The 17,313-nt window shown below is 46.8% G+C and overlaps 1 long non-coding RNA gene across 1 annotated transcript; it reads left to right on the top strand.

Annotated features, from left to right (window-relative positions):
• Positions 1–1,558: 1,558 nt before the first annotated feature.
• LOC143776666 (uncharacterized) lies at positions 1,559–17,118 on the top strand. The gene is made up of 3 exons (XR_013215888.1): positions 1,559–1,642; positions 1,873–2,018; positions 17,031–17,118. It is a non-coding gene; the product is annotated as an uncharacterized LOC143776666 (long non-coding RNA).
• Positions 17,119–17,313: the final 195 nt, after the last annotated feature.

Below are 17,313 nucleotides of genomic sequence, written 5' to 3'. Positions count from 1 at the left end.
TTAAAGTCAGAGATATCGATAGGATACATGGTGGTATCAGGGGTGGCGATACAGTAAAATTATTAGCACAACGAGAATGTAAGTGGATCTTCACCCTTGATACCTTGACTCCGAAGGGTCTCAATGAAAAATTGAGCTTCGCCCCATTCCTTTGACTGACCTGGCCTTAAAGTTGTGTTGTTGCTCTGCTCCACTATTTATAACCCGTTGTGCCTGTGCGACATTGGAAGTATAGTGGGTACTACTGTGCTCAGCTCTCTCTCAAAAATTGAGTCTACTCACCATTTTTTTTAATTATATGTTTATTAATTGTCTTGTGTGTTTTCCTGGTTTTTCATTTTAGTTTTCCTAATAACTTGACCTCGGTTCCGGATGTCATATGGGCTACAGTGGACTTCTTTATGCCACAGTCACATAAGAGGAATATCAAGTCATCACCTTGTTGTCTCTTGGTTGTTTATGTTATTATTAAGCTGTCTGTATTATGAGTATATTAATCTGTGTATTGCACTTGTCACTTTCAGTCACTATGTGTACCTTCTGTGGTACCATTTTTATGTCACTTTAATAATTTGTGGGTCCCCTCAAAAAAACCCTTATATTTATTATGAATGTCTATAATATTTGTATAATGTATTGATATATAATATGCTCACCTAGTTTGTATAGGTGCACTTACATCAACATATGCACTATGTGAGTTGGTAGTTCCTCAATGATCTTCCCAAAGATGTCCGCCACCGCGGTCTCCTTCAATATGGCCGCCGGCAGTGCGCATGCCCGCTGTGGTCCGGATCGCTCGTTTTGGCCGCTCCGGCCGCTACAAGCTGGGCGTGTGTGTCACCTGACGTCACATGGTGTTTTACCATTCACATACACGCCCAGCTGCGGCTGTTTCGGCGATGACGCGCACCGGACACCACCGCGCATGCGCCATTTGCCCGGCGACACTTCCGGTTTTGCTACTATATAAATACCAGGGGACAGGCTGTAAACTGAACCCTGTTGAAAATGCTATCTAGCGAAACGTGCGTTCGGGGACAGTGAGAAGGAAGGGGGCACCTTTCATGACTACTAACATGGGTAAGCCGTCTTTATGTTTCACCTGATATGTATTGGCCTTAGAAAATGCGGGATACTTTCGGGACCCCTTGCTTAACTATAGGTGTTATGACTGGCGTACTCATATGAGATGGGAAAGTAATATTAGTGCCTCTCTTCACTCATTTTTTCCTTTATGCTTCCTCCTTATTGTTTTTCTCCTGTTTTGCAGAGTGTTTACAATACACCCTTGCATCTTTTTTGTGTTACTTATGTCATTGTTGTTTTAAGTGTTGGATTACATTAATAAAATAGTGTTTATACCTTTTATACAATTATGTATGTGTGGACTTTTTTGCTCTATTTTTCTGGTTTTAACCTTACTACGATGACTATCCAGGTACTCTGCCTGACCAATGGGGTGCCCATCTTCCTCACTATACATATATCAGTACTATGTTCTTTAACTCCCCTTTCTTCAACAGCAATTTTTCTGTGAATCCAACAGGGAAACTCTCCCCGGTCTCCATTACCAATCATCATTACTATTTTCTTTCTCACAGGCTTCCATAGCCGTCTTTACCACACATCCCTCTGTACGGTATGTTCTTATTAAGAATTAATAATGTTGTATTATGCCTAGACAAGTGACAGTTTTCCTCACTGTTTGTTTACTTATTTCTGATATTTGCCACTAAGTTGTTCATGAGTATATCGCGTGGTACTCTCTTGTATATACCTTTTGTTTTTTTTCCTATGTTTTCCTTTGATCATTTTTTACCCATTCATGAAATTTTGATATACTGTATATGTCTGTATGCATTTTTACAGTTACTGATGAAGGCTCCGGATTGGGACCAAAACGTCTTTGTTATACATTGGGATCAATAAATTCTTTCAATATTTCACCGCTAAGTTGAGTGCCGGGTTATGTTTAATCCATTACCAATCATGACATAATACTACTCTAAAAACAGGTAAATACCTATATTGACATCATTCTGTCTCTATCTGCATTCTCATATTCACCATTGGCTCTGCTTGCCACCTATATACCTATTACACATTGTCCACAACATCTTTTAAGTGTTTTAATTTTTATTTAATTTTTTTCCTACCTTTTTTCCATTTTTGTTTTTACAAAATTCAGAGAAGCTTTTTACAACAACTATATCTGTTATGCTCCTGTTTATTCTGTGGGTTCCATTATAATGTAACTAACAATTTGAGTATTTTACTTATCTTATGGTTTTTCTCCATGTGTCATAATATTTGTCTTGTGTAAGTTAATTTGACTCTCACATGTCTCTTTTCTTACAGCGACTTAATGATTAAGACCCGGGATGGATCGAAACGCCTTGTTATAATCCATAGTCGCTTTACACTATTATTGACCCGCTTCACATTGTTCACAGACTTGAATAAAATAGGGATTTTTGTGTACACACCGTAAAATCCTTTTCTCCGAGCCATTCATTGGGGGACACAGACCGTCGGTGTATGCTGCTGCCACTAGGAGGCTGACACTAAGGGTAACGTTACACTTAACGACTTACCAACTATCATGACCAGCGATACGACCTGGCCGTGATCGTTGGTAAGTCGCTGTGTGGTCGCTGGGGAGCTGTCACACAGACAGCTCTCTCCAGCGACCAACGATCAGGGTAAAGACTTTGGCATCGTTGAAACTGTCTTCAACAATGCCGAAGTCCCCCTGCAGCACCCGGGTAACCAGGGTAAACATCGGGTTACTAAGCGCAGTGCCGCGCTTAGTAACCCGATATTTACCTTGGTTACCATTGTAAAAGTAAAAAAAAACCAGTACATACTCACATTCTGATGTCTGCCACGTCCCCCGCCGGCGTCCACAGGGTTAAACTGCTTTCGGCAGGAGCGCTTGCTAATGCTGCGCTGCTGCCGAGAGCTTTCCTGCACTGAATGTTTGAGCGCCGGCAGTAACAGTGGTGACGTCACCGCTGTGCTCTGCTTTACGGCCGGCACTGACAGTCAGTGCAGGGAAGCTCTCGGCAGCAGTGCAGCATTAGCAAGCGCTCCTGCCGAAAGCAGTTTAACCCTGTGGACGCCGACGGGGGACGTGACAGACATCAGAATGTGAGTATGTACTGTTTTTTTTTTTTACTTTTACAATGGTAACCAGGGTAAATATCGGGTTACTAAGCGCGGCCCTGCGCTTAGTAACCCGATATTTACCCTGGTTACCATTGTAAAACATTGCTGGCATCGTTGCTTTTGATGTCAAACACAACGATACACGCCGACCTGACGACCAAACAAAGTTCTGGACTTCTAGCTCCGACCAGCGATATCACAGCAGGATCCAGATCGCTGCTGCGTGTCAAACACAACGAGATCGCTATCCAGGACGCTGCAACGTCACGGATCGCTGTCGTTCTCGTTGGAAAGTTGGTCAGTGTGACGGTACCTTAAGTGATACAAAGAAAGTTAGTTCCTCCCCTGCAGTATACACCCTCCTGCTGGCTCTCAGCTAACCAGTTTGGTGTAAAAGCAGATCAATAAGAACATATGAGCGTATAGCATGTCACATTATACATGAGAGTATAGCATGTCAAATTATAAAACAAGCACAAGCTAATAAAAGGGTGGGAGCTGTGTCTCCCAACGAATGGCTTGGAGAAAAGGATTTTATGGTGAGTACACAAAAATCCCTATTTCTCCTTTGCCTCATTGGGGCACACACAGACCATGGGACGTCCCAAAGCAGTCCCTGGGTGGGGACAACATCAGATCAGGCCCTATGTAACCGCTACTTACAAGTGCGCCACCGTGGCCTGCAGAGTCCGCCTGCCCAGACTCACATCTGTGGACGAATCCGCAAGCTTGTAGGCGTGCTTGCCGACGTCTGGTGTCTAGAGCCCTCGATAGACAGGGAGATAGGCTGACATCTAGCACGGAAGGATTCCTGGATGGTGAAACGAATCCACGAGGTTAACATGGCCGATGAAATGGCTAAACCCTTCCTGTAACCGTCAGGAAGCCCAAATAATGTGTCCAACCTTCGGAAGGACGCCGTCCTCGATACGTACCTACTCGGGGCACTCACTTCGTCCAGATAACGGGGAACCCATTCTGTTTTGTGGACTGGAGCCAAAAGAGATGAGGGAAGGACTATGCCCCGTAACAGTGGGAATACAATACCACCTTGGTAACAAGGGAAGGGGATGGCCTGAGGACAACACTGCCTTGATGGTAATAAGGAAAAAAGTTTGAAAGAACAGAGCGATAAGCTCTGAAGACTCATCAGGATGACAAGATCGCAGAGAAATAAGGGGGCGACCTTCTCTGATAGTAAAGCCTGTCCAGATCAAAAAGGAGTCTACTGTACGACCCCCAGGACCATTAAGGTCCCAAAGATCTAACAGTATGCAATAGGGAAGAACCACAGGTGAAGACTCCCTGCGAGGAAGTCCATATTTGCAGTTTTGTTGGAATAAGACGGAAAAATACTAGTTCCGCAAACGAGAAATCCTGACATGGTCAGTGCGGATCTCCCAGGATCACTGGGGCCCTTCCTGCTTCCAAAAAGATCTCGAGGCCGAGCCATGAACTCGGGTACATTGGCGTTCAGTCTGGACGCCATCCGACCTACATCTGGAGTGCTCCAGTGAAGGCAGATCTGATGGAAGACTTCCGGGTGAAGTTCCCACTCACTTGAGGCGGAACCCTGATGGCTGAATATGTCTGCCGCCCAGAGTTCTCCTCCTGGGATGTCTACTGCCGAGATCACCGAATGATAGATCTTGGCCCATCAGAGAATGTGAGATAACTCGGCCATGGCACCTGACTATGGGTACCTGCTAGATGATTGATGTATGGCTAAGCCGTAGGATTAGCCGTACCGTTCGGATCCCCAGATCAATGATCGGGAGAAGACTGGCATTGGTAGTCACTAATAACATTGAACCGGGCGAAAGGCCCTGGATGAGGAAGGAGCTCAGAGATTACCATCTGAAAGCCTGATTGACTTGCTGAAAACGAGAGGAGGAAACTGCTTCCATTGTCGTCACCATTTTTCCTCAGAACCCTCTTAGCAAATCGAATGAAATGAGAGGGTGAGTGATCAAGTGCACAAGCTCCCTGTTGAAGGGCCACGAACTTGTCTCGAAGGATTACCATCCTTCTGGGAGTGTGCAGGATCATCCTCAAAAAGGATCTGCTGAGCTGGAAATTAGGAAAACTTGTCTAAGTTTAGCTGCCAGCCCAGGAGAGAGGGTATCGCAAGTGATATAGACGACTCAGCGTAGTCCTGGAAGAGCGGCTAGAAAGTCGACCAAATAGGGCAGGACGACCACTTCTAGGGTGCAAGAGGAACATGACCACCGCCATGACCCTTGCGAACACTCTGGGTGCGGTAGCAAGGCCGAAGGGCAAGGTCGTGACTTGAATATACTGTTTGCGAATGGAAAAGCGAAGGAATTTTTGAAGAGGGGAAAAATAGAAATGTGAGGGTAAGAATCCCGAATGTCGATGGATGCCAGAAACTCCACCTTTTTCTGTTGAAGTAATGGCTGAGTGGAGGAACTCTGTTGTGAATTCTGCTCTTGGGCTCCCTCCGGTGGTTGTTAATGGTAGTGCAGTTGTCTTGGGGTTGTAATATTTGGCAGGTGTTTCTGCCGATTGCAGCTCTTCTAGGTATTTAGCTGTGCAGGATCCATTACTCCTGGCCAGTTGTCCATTGTTCTTGGAGGGATAGCATCTCTCTCTGGTTCTCATGCTCTGCTGTCCATTCACCTAAAGAGAAGTGTCTGATTTTTGTCTCTGGACAAAAACACAAATGAATTGAACTGAATTGCAAAGCACACTGCATGTGTGCACTTTGTTTGGATTTTTCAGTCATGCTGGATTCTCAGGAGTTGCAGATATACTTGCTATGTCTTTAGTTAGATGTAGAATATTTGTATTTTCTGCTGTGGATATTTTTAGGATTTTAATACTGACCGCTTAGAATTCTGTCCTATCCTTTCTATTTAGCTAGAAGTGTCTCTTTTGCTAAATTCTGTTTTTCTGCCTGCGTGTGTCTTTCCTATTATACTCACAGTCAATATTTGTGGGGGGCTGCCTATCCTTTGGGGATCTGCTCTGAGGCAAGATAGTATTCCCATTTCCACCTATAGGGGTATTTAGTCCTCCGGCTGTGTCGAGGTGTCTAGGACGAGTTAGGCACACCCCACGGCTACTTCTAGTTGCGGTGTTAGTTTAGGGTTTGCGGTCAGTATAGATACCACCTACTCCTGAGAAAGTCTCTCATGCGGCTCCACGGTCACCGGATCATAACAGAACTCCATCAGAAGGAGGACCTTGTCAAAGGTTGTTAGAAGTTTGAGGTCCAGGATCGGTCTTACTTTTCATTCCCCCTTTTTGGAACCAAGATCCCTTAGATCTAGACTGTCCTGGACAACCCTTCCACTGCTGGTTGGGTCTGTAGGAAACATACGATCCCTTGTTAGTCTCCCACTCAGAAGATTTGATTGGCCAGCTGTACTGTCTTTGGGAAAAGGTTACTGGTGTGAATCAAAGTAGTTAAGGTCTCCGACCCAGAGACCATTGCTCAAGCAACCCATGCGGCAGCTAAGGAAAGGTACAGCGCTGAACCCGAAGCAGCAAGACGGAACGAACCAGATTTGCTATCTGACAGTCCGTGGAATTTTTAATTGATGATAAATCTGGCAGGGATACTGGTAGGTATACCACAAGAGATACTACCCGGTTAATCTGCCAAGTGGCAGAATGCGGGGCTGCATCCAGCAGGTCAGGAAAAAGCAGTCTCTTGCCATCGTCACTCTCTTTTGACAGCGCAGAGCAGAAAATTAGGAACCCTCAATGCCCTATCCTCTTAAGGCCAGCGTCACACTCAGCGTAGGGAAATATGGTCCGTATTTTACATGCGTAATATGCAGAAATGATCCCAAAACAGTGTTCCGTATGTCATCCGAAGGCAGGGTGTGGCTGCGTATTTTACGCATGTTAACCTCCGTATCTAATCCGTATGGCATCTGTACTGCGTTATTTTCTCGCAACCTTGCAAAATGGACATATAATGGATCCATGGGCTCAAATATTCCTGAAAACATATATACAGTCCATATATATACATATGTATATATGTCATTGAGACACAATATATATATATATGTTAAAATAAAGGGTTAAATCACGGAAAAAACTGGCGTGGGCTCCGGCGCAATTTTCTCCGCCAGAGTGGGAAAGCCAGTGACTGAGGGCAGATATTAATAGCCTAGAGAGGGACCATGGATATTGGCCCCCCTGGCTAAAAACATCTGCCCCCAGCCACCCCAGAAAAGGCACATCTGTACGATGTGCCTATTCTGGCACTTAGCCTCTCTCTTCCCACTCCCGAGTAGTGGTGGGATTTGGGGTAATAAAGGGTTAATGTCACCTTGCTATTGTAAGGTGACATTAACCCTGGTTAATAATGGAGAGGTGTCAATAAGACACCTCTCCATTATTAATCCAATAATATTAAAGGGTTAATAACACACACACACACATTAAGAATAAAGTATTTTAATGAAATAAAAACACACATGGGGTTGTAAAATCTTTATTATACACTTAATCCACCTGAAGACCCTTGTTCTGTAAAAGAACAAAAATAAAAAAACAACAATATCCCATACCTTTCCGGTGCTCAGTCACGTCCCACGCTGTAAATCCATCTCAAGGGGTTAAATAATTTTACAGCCAGGAGCCTGCTAATGCAGCTGTGCTATTGACTGACTCACTGATAGATTATATATATATATATATATATATATCTCCCTATACTATGTGTAGACATTTATTTGATCTATTCTATTCTAACCTGTCAGTGTGATTTTACTGTACACCGCGCTGAATTGCCGGCTTTTCTCTAGAACACCAGTGCGTATTTCTCGCAAGTCACACTGATGGTCTGTGTGTAATCCATATTTTTCTCGCCCCCATAGACTTTAATTGGTGGATTATTGCGCAATACGCTGACAAACGCATCATGCTGCGATTTTCTACGCCCGTAAAATACAGCCGAGAAATATACGGCAGATAGGAGCTGCCCAATAGAAAATCATTGGTCTGTGTGCAATGCGTAGTTTTTGCGCCTCTCATACGTCCGTAAAACTCTCTAGTGTGACGCCGGCCTAACAGGGAAGTGGAGAGGGATCGTCCGCCTTCTTGCATCATCTGCTAAATAGTGGTGATGCAAAGGGGGGTGCTCGGACGTCAAAAAGGGTGCCTCTGTACATCCACAGAGTTCAGGCCCCCTGGTGGACAGGGCAGGTTGTCTGGCGTTAAGCCTGGATGCAGATACATAGGAGGTGACACTTCATGTGCTCGCCTGTTGATGGTGCGGGGAGATCGGTGCCCTTTAAAGGACCCGTCGCCCTTAAAAATCAGACCAGGCATGGCATCCCACGTAGAGGCTTCTGTCCAGTTGAATCGCTTATCCGGACTGAATGGCAAATGCTCTGTGAGGGAGTTTAGTCTCCTTATTCAGAGCCTTGTTTTCAGCAAATCATTAGGGAGAGAGATCAGGAAATGAACACTTCCGTTTTCTAGATGCCTGTACGTTTCTAGAATACTTGCGGCCCCTGCTAGCCGACGGATCCCATGTAGGAGAGGGACCATGTATATCAGTCCTGCGAGCACTCCGAGCCACAGAGGGTACACGGAGAGATTCAATCTCTTGGTCAGAGAAACCATGGATTGCAGTCAGTGACGAAGTCCACTGAGGGGAACTAGGTACTTTAGGATATCCTGGGATCAGCGGCGGAGGGCTCCTGAGCTCATTTAGGGTGACCGGCTTTGGATTGATCATGTGCCCTTAAGACCAGGGAATACTGGTCATGCGCCTTTAAGACCAGGGAATACTGGTCGTGCGCCTTTAAGACCAGGGAATACTGGTCGTGCGCCTTTAAGACCAGGGAATACTGGTCATGTGCCTTTAAGACCAGGGAATACTGGTCAGGTACTTCCTTAACCGGGTACTGATGTAGAGTCGTTGTGCCCCTTTAATGCAAAAACCGTCGCCCCTGTGTGAGCCGGCCGGGTGGACCAAGATGGCCACCGGGAGTTGCAGAGGCGATAAAATCTCGCAGAGAGCCTACACATCAGCTGAAGCCGGGGGCTATATTTATGCAGCCGGCCAAGCGTTACCTCAGGGAGGTGGGCCACAGGGAAGTGGCTGAGGCTGCCTGTCAGCTTGTGAATATCCTGCTGTAGAGGCCCATCGGTACTGGATCCACTCACCATCATTGCGCGTCCCGGCATGGAGCAGCCGCGATGACTGGGTTTCAGCGCTGAGGAAAGCGCGCGCATTCTACTGTTCTGCTGCAGGTCAGGTATTGCAGCGTGGACGGTGCAGGGATAGAAGGATAAACCTCAATCCGTCATCCCTTTGTTAGGGAGGTGGAGAGGAACCGTCCGCCTCCTTGTGCCATCCGCTGTCACAGTGGTGGGACAGTGGGGGCTGCTCGGACGCCATAGAGAGGGGCCTCTGTACATCCACGGAGTTCAAGGCCCCGGGTGGACAGAGCCAGTTGTCCGGCATTAGGCCTGGCTCCAGGAGAGGATACGTGGAGGCGACACTCCATGTGCTCGTCTGTTCAGGGTGCGGGGAGATCGGTGCCGTTGAAGGGGCCCGTTGCCCCTAAGAATCAGCCCAGGCGTGGCGTCCCACATCGCAGGAGAGGATACGGAGAGGCGATACTCTCCGTGCTCACCTGTTGATGGTTCGGGGAGATCGGAACCTTGAAAGGATCCATCGCCCCATTCGTCCGTGGAAAAATTTAAATAAAAAATGTAAAAAGGTAAAAATAAAATAATAAAGAGCTTTGGGTCTGAATAGCAGACCCGTCCATGTGCCTCCTACAGACACTAAGCAAGAACTGGTTAGCTGAGAGCCAGCAGGAGGGTGTATACTGCAGGGGAGCAGCAAACTTTCTTTGTATCACTTAGTGTCAGCCTCCTAGTGGCAGCAGCATACACCCTCAGTCTGTGTCCCCCAATGAGGCGGAGAAAATCTTTTTTGCATTATAAGCTCAAGAGTGTGCAGTGAATTTTGAACTACTATAGTCGAGGGTCACGTGGCCCGTTTCACCAGCACGTCGCTCCTAGACAGTGTGCACACTAAGCTTTGCTCCATTGTGTGCCCGAAAATTGTACCAATGAAAACATCAACTCGTCCCTCAAAAAGACAAGCAATCACATGACTAGGCAAAAATATAGAAAAATTTTAGCTCTCAAAAAACAAAAGTCTTTTAGTGTGACAAAAGCCAAGCATAAAAAAAAACTATATAAATCTCATAAATCACTAATACTGCATGAGGAACTTCGTAAAAAATAAATTAAACCAATACATCACCTGCTGTAGATTTCTGCTTTCTGCCTCCCTAAGATCGCAGTATGGCTCGGGTCACACTTTTCCTGTGTTCTAAGCTGAGCACTTACACCGGGGTTTCCGTGTAAATCACGGAAATACGTCATTCGGAAGGAACCCCAACGTAAGATTCCCTATAATGAGGCAGATGGAGGCACTGTGAATGCCATCTGGCCTATGATCTGACAGTGTGCATCTTTTTAGTGAGTGGATCCCCAGAGTTTCAACTGAATCCTCCCTTCATTCGGAAATTTAGATGGAAATCCAAAAGTAAGTGCTCAGCGTAGAGCGCTGGATAAATGTGATCCAAAATGTTGTGTAAAATGTTCCCAACAAAATAATGTATATATGGAGATCGCAAAATATTCTAGGAAAATCTGCGCTCCAGGAGGCAAATAGCTCTGCGTCCCTCCTGAGTTTTGCTGTGTGGCAAAGCAATAGTGTACAGCCACATTGAACAGAAATTGTGAGACAAATGTTGATACCATTTCTACCCAATTTTCCATTGTGAAAATTTAAAATCTGGGGTCAAAACTAAATTTTGGTGTTAAAAAGGTAATTATTTTTTCTTCAAATGGTGTCAATATGATCATTGCACCCTTAGATTAATTCATTGGAAGGTGTAGTTTGTAAAAAGGGGTCTCTTGGAGGTTTCTGCTGTTCTGGCACCTTAAGGGCTCTGCCAATGTGACATGGCACTTTCAAACCATTCCAGCAAAACCTGAACCCCAATATGGCGCCTTTTCCCTTCTGAGCTTTGCACTGTGCCTTAAAAGTAGTTTTCAACCACATTTATGGTTCATTTTTTCCTGGTATCCTAGTGAAAATTAAAACATTTAAGGCTAAAAACATTTTTTGAAAAATATATATATTTTTTTCATTTTCACAGATCAATGTTGTAAAATTTTGTAAGGACCTGTGTGTTCAAGGTGCTCACTGCATGTCTAGATAAATTCCTTGAGGGGTCTAGTTCCAAAATGGGATCACTTGTGGAGGGTTTGCACTGTTTAGCCACATCAATAGCTCTCCAAACATGACATGACACCCGCAGACCATTCCATCAAAGTCTACATTCCAAAACGTCACTCCTTCCTTTATGAGCCCTGCCGTGTGCCCAAACAGTAGTTTCCCCTCACATATGGGGTATATGCGTAATCAGGCGAAATTGCACAACAAATTTTTGGTTTCACTTTCTCCTGTTACCCTTGTGAAAATAAAAAAAATTGGGGCTAAAAAGCATTTTTTGTGGGAAAAATTACTTATTTTCAGTGATCTACTTATCAATTCTGTGAAGCACCTGAGGGTTCAAGGTACTCATCACACATCTAGATACATTTATTGAAGGGTGTAGTTTCCAAAATGGTGTCACTTGTAGGGGGGTTTCCACTGTTTAGTCCCATCAGTGGATCTCCAAATGTGACATGGCATCTACTAATTATTCCAGCAAATTTTGCATTCAAAAAGTCAAATGGTGCTCCTTCACTTCTAAGCCCTGCCATGTGTTCAAACAGTAGTTTTCCTCCACGTATGGGGTATCGGTGTAATCAGGAGAAATTGCACTACAAATTGTGGTGCCTTTTCTCCTGTTACCCTTGTAAAAATGCTAAATTTGGTGCTAAAAGAACATTTTTGCGGGATAGATGTGATTTTTTTTTATTGTCACTGCTCTACATTATAAACTTCTGTGAAGCAACTGGGAGTTCAAATTGGTCACCACACATCTACAACCCCGGGCAAAAATTATGTAATCACCGGCCTTGGAGGATGTTCATTCAGTGGTTTAATTTTGTAGAAAAAAAAGATTTTTGTCTACTCACCGTAAAATCTCTTTCTCTTAGCCTCAAATTGGGGGACACAGGACCATGGGTGTTATGCTGCTGTCCACTAGGAGGCGACACTATGCATAATCTGAAAAAGATTAACCGTGGCTCCTCCTCTGCAGTATACACCCCTGCACGGCGTCAGCCTTCTCCAGTTTTGTGCAAAAGCATTAGGAGGAAATTATCCTGAATAACAGACATGCCTATAAGAAGGCCACTATGTACGAGCTCAATGAACAATATGAGAACTCAACAGTAATAGCGGCCCGTAAAGGGCAACAGGGTGGGAGCTGTGTCCCCCAATTAGAGGCTAAGACAAAGATTTTACGGTGAGTACACAAAAATCTTTTTTTTCTACAAAATTAAACCACTGAATGAACATCCTCCAAGGCCAGAACTTTCCATTGACCTGTGAAAAAGGATTTCCCCTTTGCTAGCGAGGTTGGCTTGAGCCACCAGTGCAGGGACCTCCTAGTTGATGATGTTAGCTGGAACTCCCTGTCGAGAAAAAAAAGGGATTCCTGTCCCAGGACTTGAGAATGGCTAGTTGGAGAGGCCGGAGGTGAAACTGGGCAAATGGGACCGCTTCTATTGCTGCCCCATCTTGCCAATGACTCTCATGGCAAACCGGAGAGATCGAGGGGGTTTGCGGAGGAGGGTGCGAACTCCTAGGCGGAGAGCCAGTGCCTTGTCCTTGGGAAGGAGCACTAGACCCCTGGAGGTGTTGAATAACATTCCCAGGAAGGTCAGGGACTGACTCGGGGTTGGTGATGACTTTTGTAGGTTGATTAACCAGCCCATGCGACTGAGAGTATCGGTTGTGATTGAGACGCTGAGCTCGCAGTCCTTGAAGGTGGGAGCCTTGATGAGATCTTCCAGGTATGGAACGACTACAATGCCTCTGGAGTGCAGGACGCCCATGGTGGCTGCCATGACTTTGGTGAACACTCTGGGAGCTGTGGCGAGTCTGAACGGGAGAGCCACGAATTGGTAGTGGTCCTGGCCTATTGCGAACCTGAGAAACCTCTGATGGGCAGGTGCAATAGGTATATGCAGGTATGCGTCTTGTATGTCTATGGAGGCGAGATATTCTCCCTTCTCCATGGACGCAATGATGGACCGAAGGGACTCCATGTGGAAGTGACGAACCCGTACATATTTGTTGAGCTGTTTTAGGTCTAGTATGGGCCATACGCTGCCTCCTTTCTTGGGAATTACGAACAGATTGGAGTAGAACCCTCGGAAGCGGTCGGTCGTGGGAACCGGTACTATGACTCCTGCTTGAAAAAGCGAGGAGACCGCTTGGTGGTAGGCACGAGCCTTGGCCGATGGTTTTGGGGGGACAGAGAGGAAGAATCGGTCCGGTGGGTTGGAGGTGAAGTCTATTTTGTATCCGGAAGACAATAGTTCCCTGACCCACCTGTCTTCTGTAATAGGCAGCCAGACTTGATGGAGTCCGCGAGTCATGATGAGGAGAAAGTCTGAGATTTTCCTCCTCTGGGCTTAGGCTGGCCTGCTTTTGACTGCCAGGTCTTGTTCGACCTTTGCGTCGATCGTGAGTTGTCCCTGCGTGGGGAACGGTTACGATTTTGTGCTGGATGCGAGACAGACCAGCCCGAGGAGTTCCGTAAGGATCGGAATCGAGTTTGGTTACGCTTCTTGTATGTGCATTTAGGACTTAGTTGGGGAAGAGAAGTACTCTTACCCCCGGTAGCGTTGGATATCATCGTGTCCAACTGTTCACCGAAAAGACACCCACTGAGGTAGGAGAGGTGCGTGAGGGACTTCTTTGAGGCTGCATCCGCTTTCCATTCCCGCAGCCAGAGGATACGCCGAATTGTGATGGCATTTGATGCTATCCCTGCTACTCCCCTTGCTGAATCCAGAGTTGCATGAAGCATGTAATCTGCTACAACTGCTATTTGTACCGCTTGGTCCGACAGCTCAGGAGCGGATGCTTGGAGAGCTTGTAAATTTTTTGCCCAGGCCAGAATGGCCTTGGCAGCCCAAACTGAGGCGAACGCGGGAGCCAGGAATGCCCCTGCTGCCTCGAAAATTGAACGAGCCATGCGTTCTACCTGCTGGTCTGCTGCGTCCCTGAGGGTTGAGCTATCTGGCAGTGAAAGGAGGGTTTGTGCTGCTAGCCTAGAGACTGGGGGGTCCACTTCGGGTGGATCTGTCCATTCCTCGGTGTCCTTCTGCGGGAAGGGGTACCTCGCCTCCAGATATTTGCGATTAGCAAATTTTTTCTCAGGCTGTGAGCTACTTTTTAAGGATCGCCTTAAACTCTGGTTGGTTAGAGAAAACCTTAGGCGGCTTCAGAGGTCCTTCAAAGGAAATCTTGTGTTCTGGGGCCTCTGGTGGCGGATCAGAAATGTCCAGCACCCGATGGATGGAAGAGATTATGTCCTTAACTAGCGCTGTATTGCTAGGGGGCATTGGGATCAGGGACCCCTCCGTTTCCCTGTCTGAGTCAGAGTCGCAGATGCCTTCCGAATCCTGTGCATCACTGAGGCGTCCTCTGCTGGGTGAGCTGGGGATGAGGCCTACTCTGGTCGGGGATTGCGGAGATCTGCATTGTCTGTCCCTGGAAGTGGACGGTCTAGATGACCTGGAGCTACGGTGTCTCTCCCTAGAGAGGGATGACCGTGTGCTATGGGATGACGCAGATGGACTTGATCTATGGGTCCGCTTGCGTCCTGAGCTAGACGTGGATGTGCCAGGGTCGTCTTGTTCCTGAGTCAAGCTCTCCCTTTGCTGGGTAACGGTCATAGCCGAGGCATGACCCTGCAGAGCCTGTAGCAATGTGGAGGTTAGGTTATCTATAGACTGCGTCATAGATTGTGACATCTGAGTAGCCCATTCCGGCGTGGCATTAGACACCGAAGCAGTGGCAGGGGCTTCTTGGGGCTTTGACACATTAGTCTGTATACAATCCTAGCAGTGCGGGTACGTGCTGCCACTGGGGAGAGCGGTCCCGCAGGCTGTGCAGAATGCATAATAGCAGTTCTGCCTGGTTCTCTTGGACCTTGAGCCCGGCATAGTGCACAGAGTGCAGAAGGGCTGGCTATGCAGAGGACCCTATAGCTATGCAGAGAAGCCTATAGGGGAGCCTTATAGAGAATATGGATTCACAGCTGAGTAAAAAACCCAGCTGTGCTCTTACCCCACCAGTGTGCCCCTAGGTCCAGCGCCGAAGATCCACAGTCCTGTGCCCCCCGGAGAGTGGCTGGCCTGGTCCTGCTGACTGGGAGATGCAGAGTTAATCCCTGTGCAGCAGAAATGGCCGCTGAGAAGAGGAAGAAGGGGGCGAAGAGCTGGAAAAAGGCGGCAGAACTGTGTAAAAACACGCCCTTTCTGTCTCGATCCGCTCCCTCTATGACACTGTAGAGTGTCATATTTGTCATCCGGGGGGGCGGAGAGGAGGCGGCGGCTTCAGCTAGGCCAAAGCCGGGGCCTAAATTAGATGCCTGATGCCCAGATGGGCTCCAGGCCGGCGCAAAAGTCCGGGAGGGGGTCGGATCTGAACCAGACCCCCCCCGGATTTAAAGGCAGGATAGCGGTGGGGCTGTAAGCGGAAGGGGGGCCCGGTGAGGGGTCCCCCTGAGGCAGTGTAGAGCTGGTGCTGCCGCAGAGACGGGCGCAGGGAGCCCTGTGTCTCTATTGTACCATGCCTGCCTGCACTCCCCCCGGCCCCAACAGGAGCCCGCAGCTGGGCTGGGGTCCCTGGATGCAGGCGCAGTGTACTGGCCCATTGCTGGGAGCGGCAGAGTGCTGCCTGTACAGGCCCTACCTGAGGAGCCTCAACCTAATTCCCCCAAAGGGGGATTAGAGAGGGTGCTGCTGTGACCATCAGGGGGCTTTATCCTCGCCTCAACCTCATCCCAGAAACCAAAAGGAATTGGGGAAGGAGGGGGGGTCTCTACTTCGAACCAGCACCCGAGGGACTGGGGAATAGCCATCTCCACTTCAACCGGGCACCCCGTAATAGGGGGCCGAGGAAGGAGCCATGCCGGGAGTCTCACAGGAGACCCACTTTTCTTCATCTGTAATCCCGTTGGAAAAAAACGGAGTAAAAAAAAATTTTTGGTGTGCCTCCTATGCGACACTAAGCAAAAACTGGAGAAGGCTGACGCCGTCCAGGGGTGTATACTGCAGAGGAGGAACCACGGTTAATCTTTTTCAGATTATGCATAGTGTCGCCTCCTAGTGGACAGCAGCTTAACACCCATGGTCCTGTGTCCCCCAATGAGGCGACAGAGTAAATCAGATCACAGACATGGCACAAAACTAAAGTAATTTCAAATGGCAACTTTCTGGCTTGAAGATACACTAACAGAATTCAAGAACAAAAAATGTGGTAGTCAGTAATGGTTACTTTTGTTAACCAAGCATAGGGAAAAAATTATGGAGTCACTTAATTCTGAGGAAAAAATTATGGAATCATGAAAAACAAAAACAAAAAAAACACTCCTACACATCACTAGTATGTTGTTGCACCACCTCTGGCTTTTATAACAGCTTGCAGTCTCGGGATCCGTTGAAGTGTTCTAGAATTATTACCATATTTTGCGATTTATAAGACGCACAGGATTACAAGACACACCCCAAATTTTTTTTTTTTAATAAAATGGTGGTGCTTCTTACAATCCATGTGTCTTATTGCTTACTGGTGTCCTTGTTGACCCTCCACCTTTTCTGGCAGACCCTCAATACTTAAATCCTAAATTTAACATAAATTTCCTTTTTTTTCTTAGCAGTTTAGGTAATGATCTGCTTCTTAACTGTGTGCCACAAACTGCTACTTGTACGGCAGCCTAAGAACCATACCGCAAACACTGCAGGTAGTTTTACACTATTTGTTGTTTTTAACTTGTGGTTTGTGACCATGCAACTTGGACATGTTAAGCACACTGAAGCCTGTCAATGCAAAACCACAGCAATCCACAATAAAATTACATTCATTTTTTCTGCATGCCATAGACACCCACATGTTCAGACAGTAACCGGTTTGTGCCCGATTTACTCTGCCGATACTGT

The sequence above is a fragment of the Ranitomeya variabilis genome, chromosome 5, assembly GCF_051348905.1.
Source record: "Ranitomeya variabilis isolate aRanVar5 chromosome 5, aRanVar5.hap1, whole genome shotgun sequence".
NCBI classification, from domain to species: domain Eukaryota; kingdom Metazoa; phylum Chordata; class Amphibia; order Anura; family Dendrobatidae; genus Ranitomeya; species Ranitomeya variabilis.
This window is presented reverse-complemented; position numbering and strand designations above follow the sequence as displayed.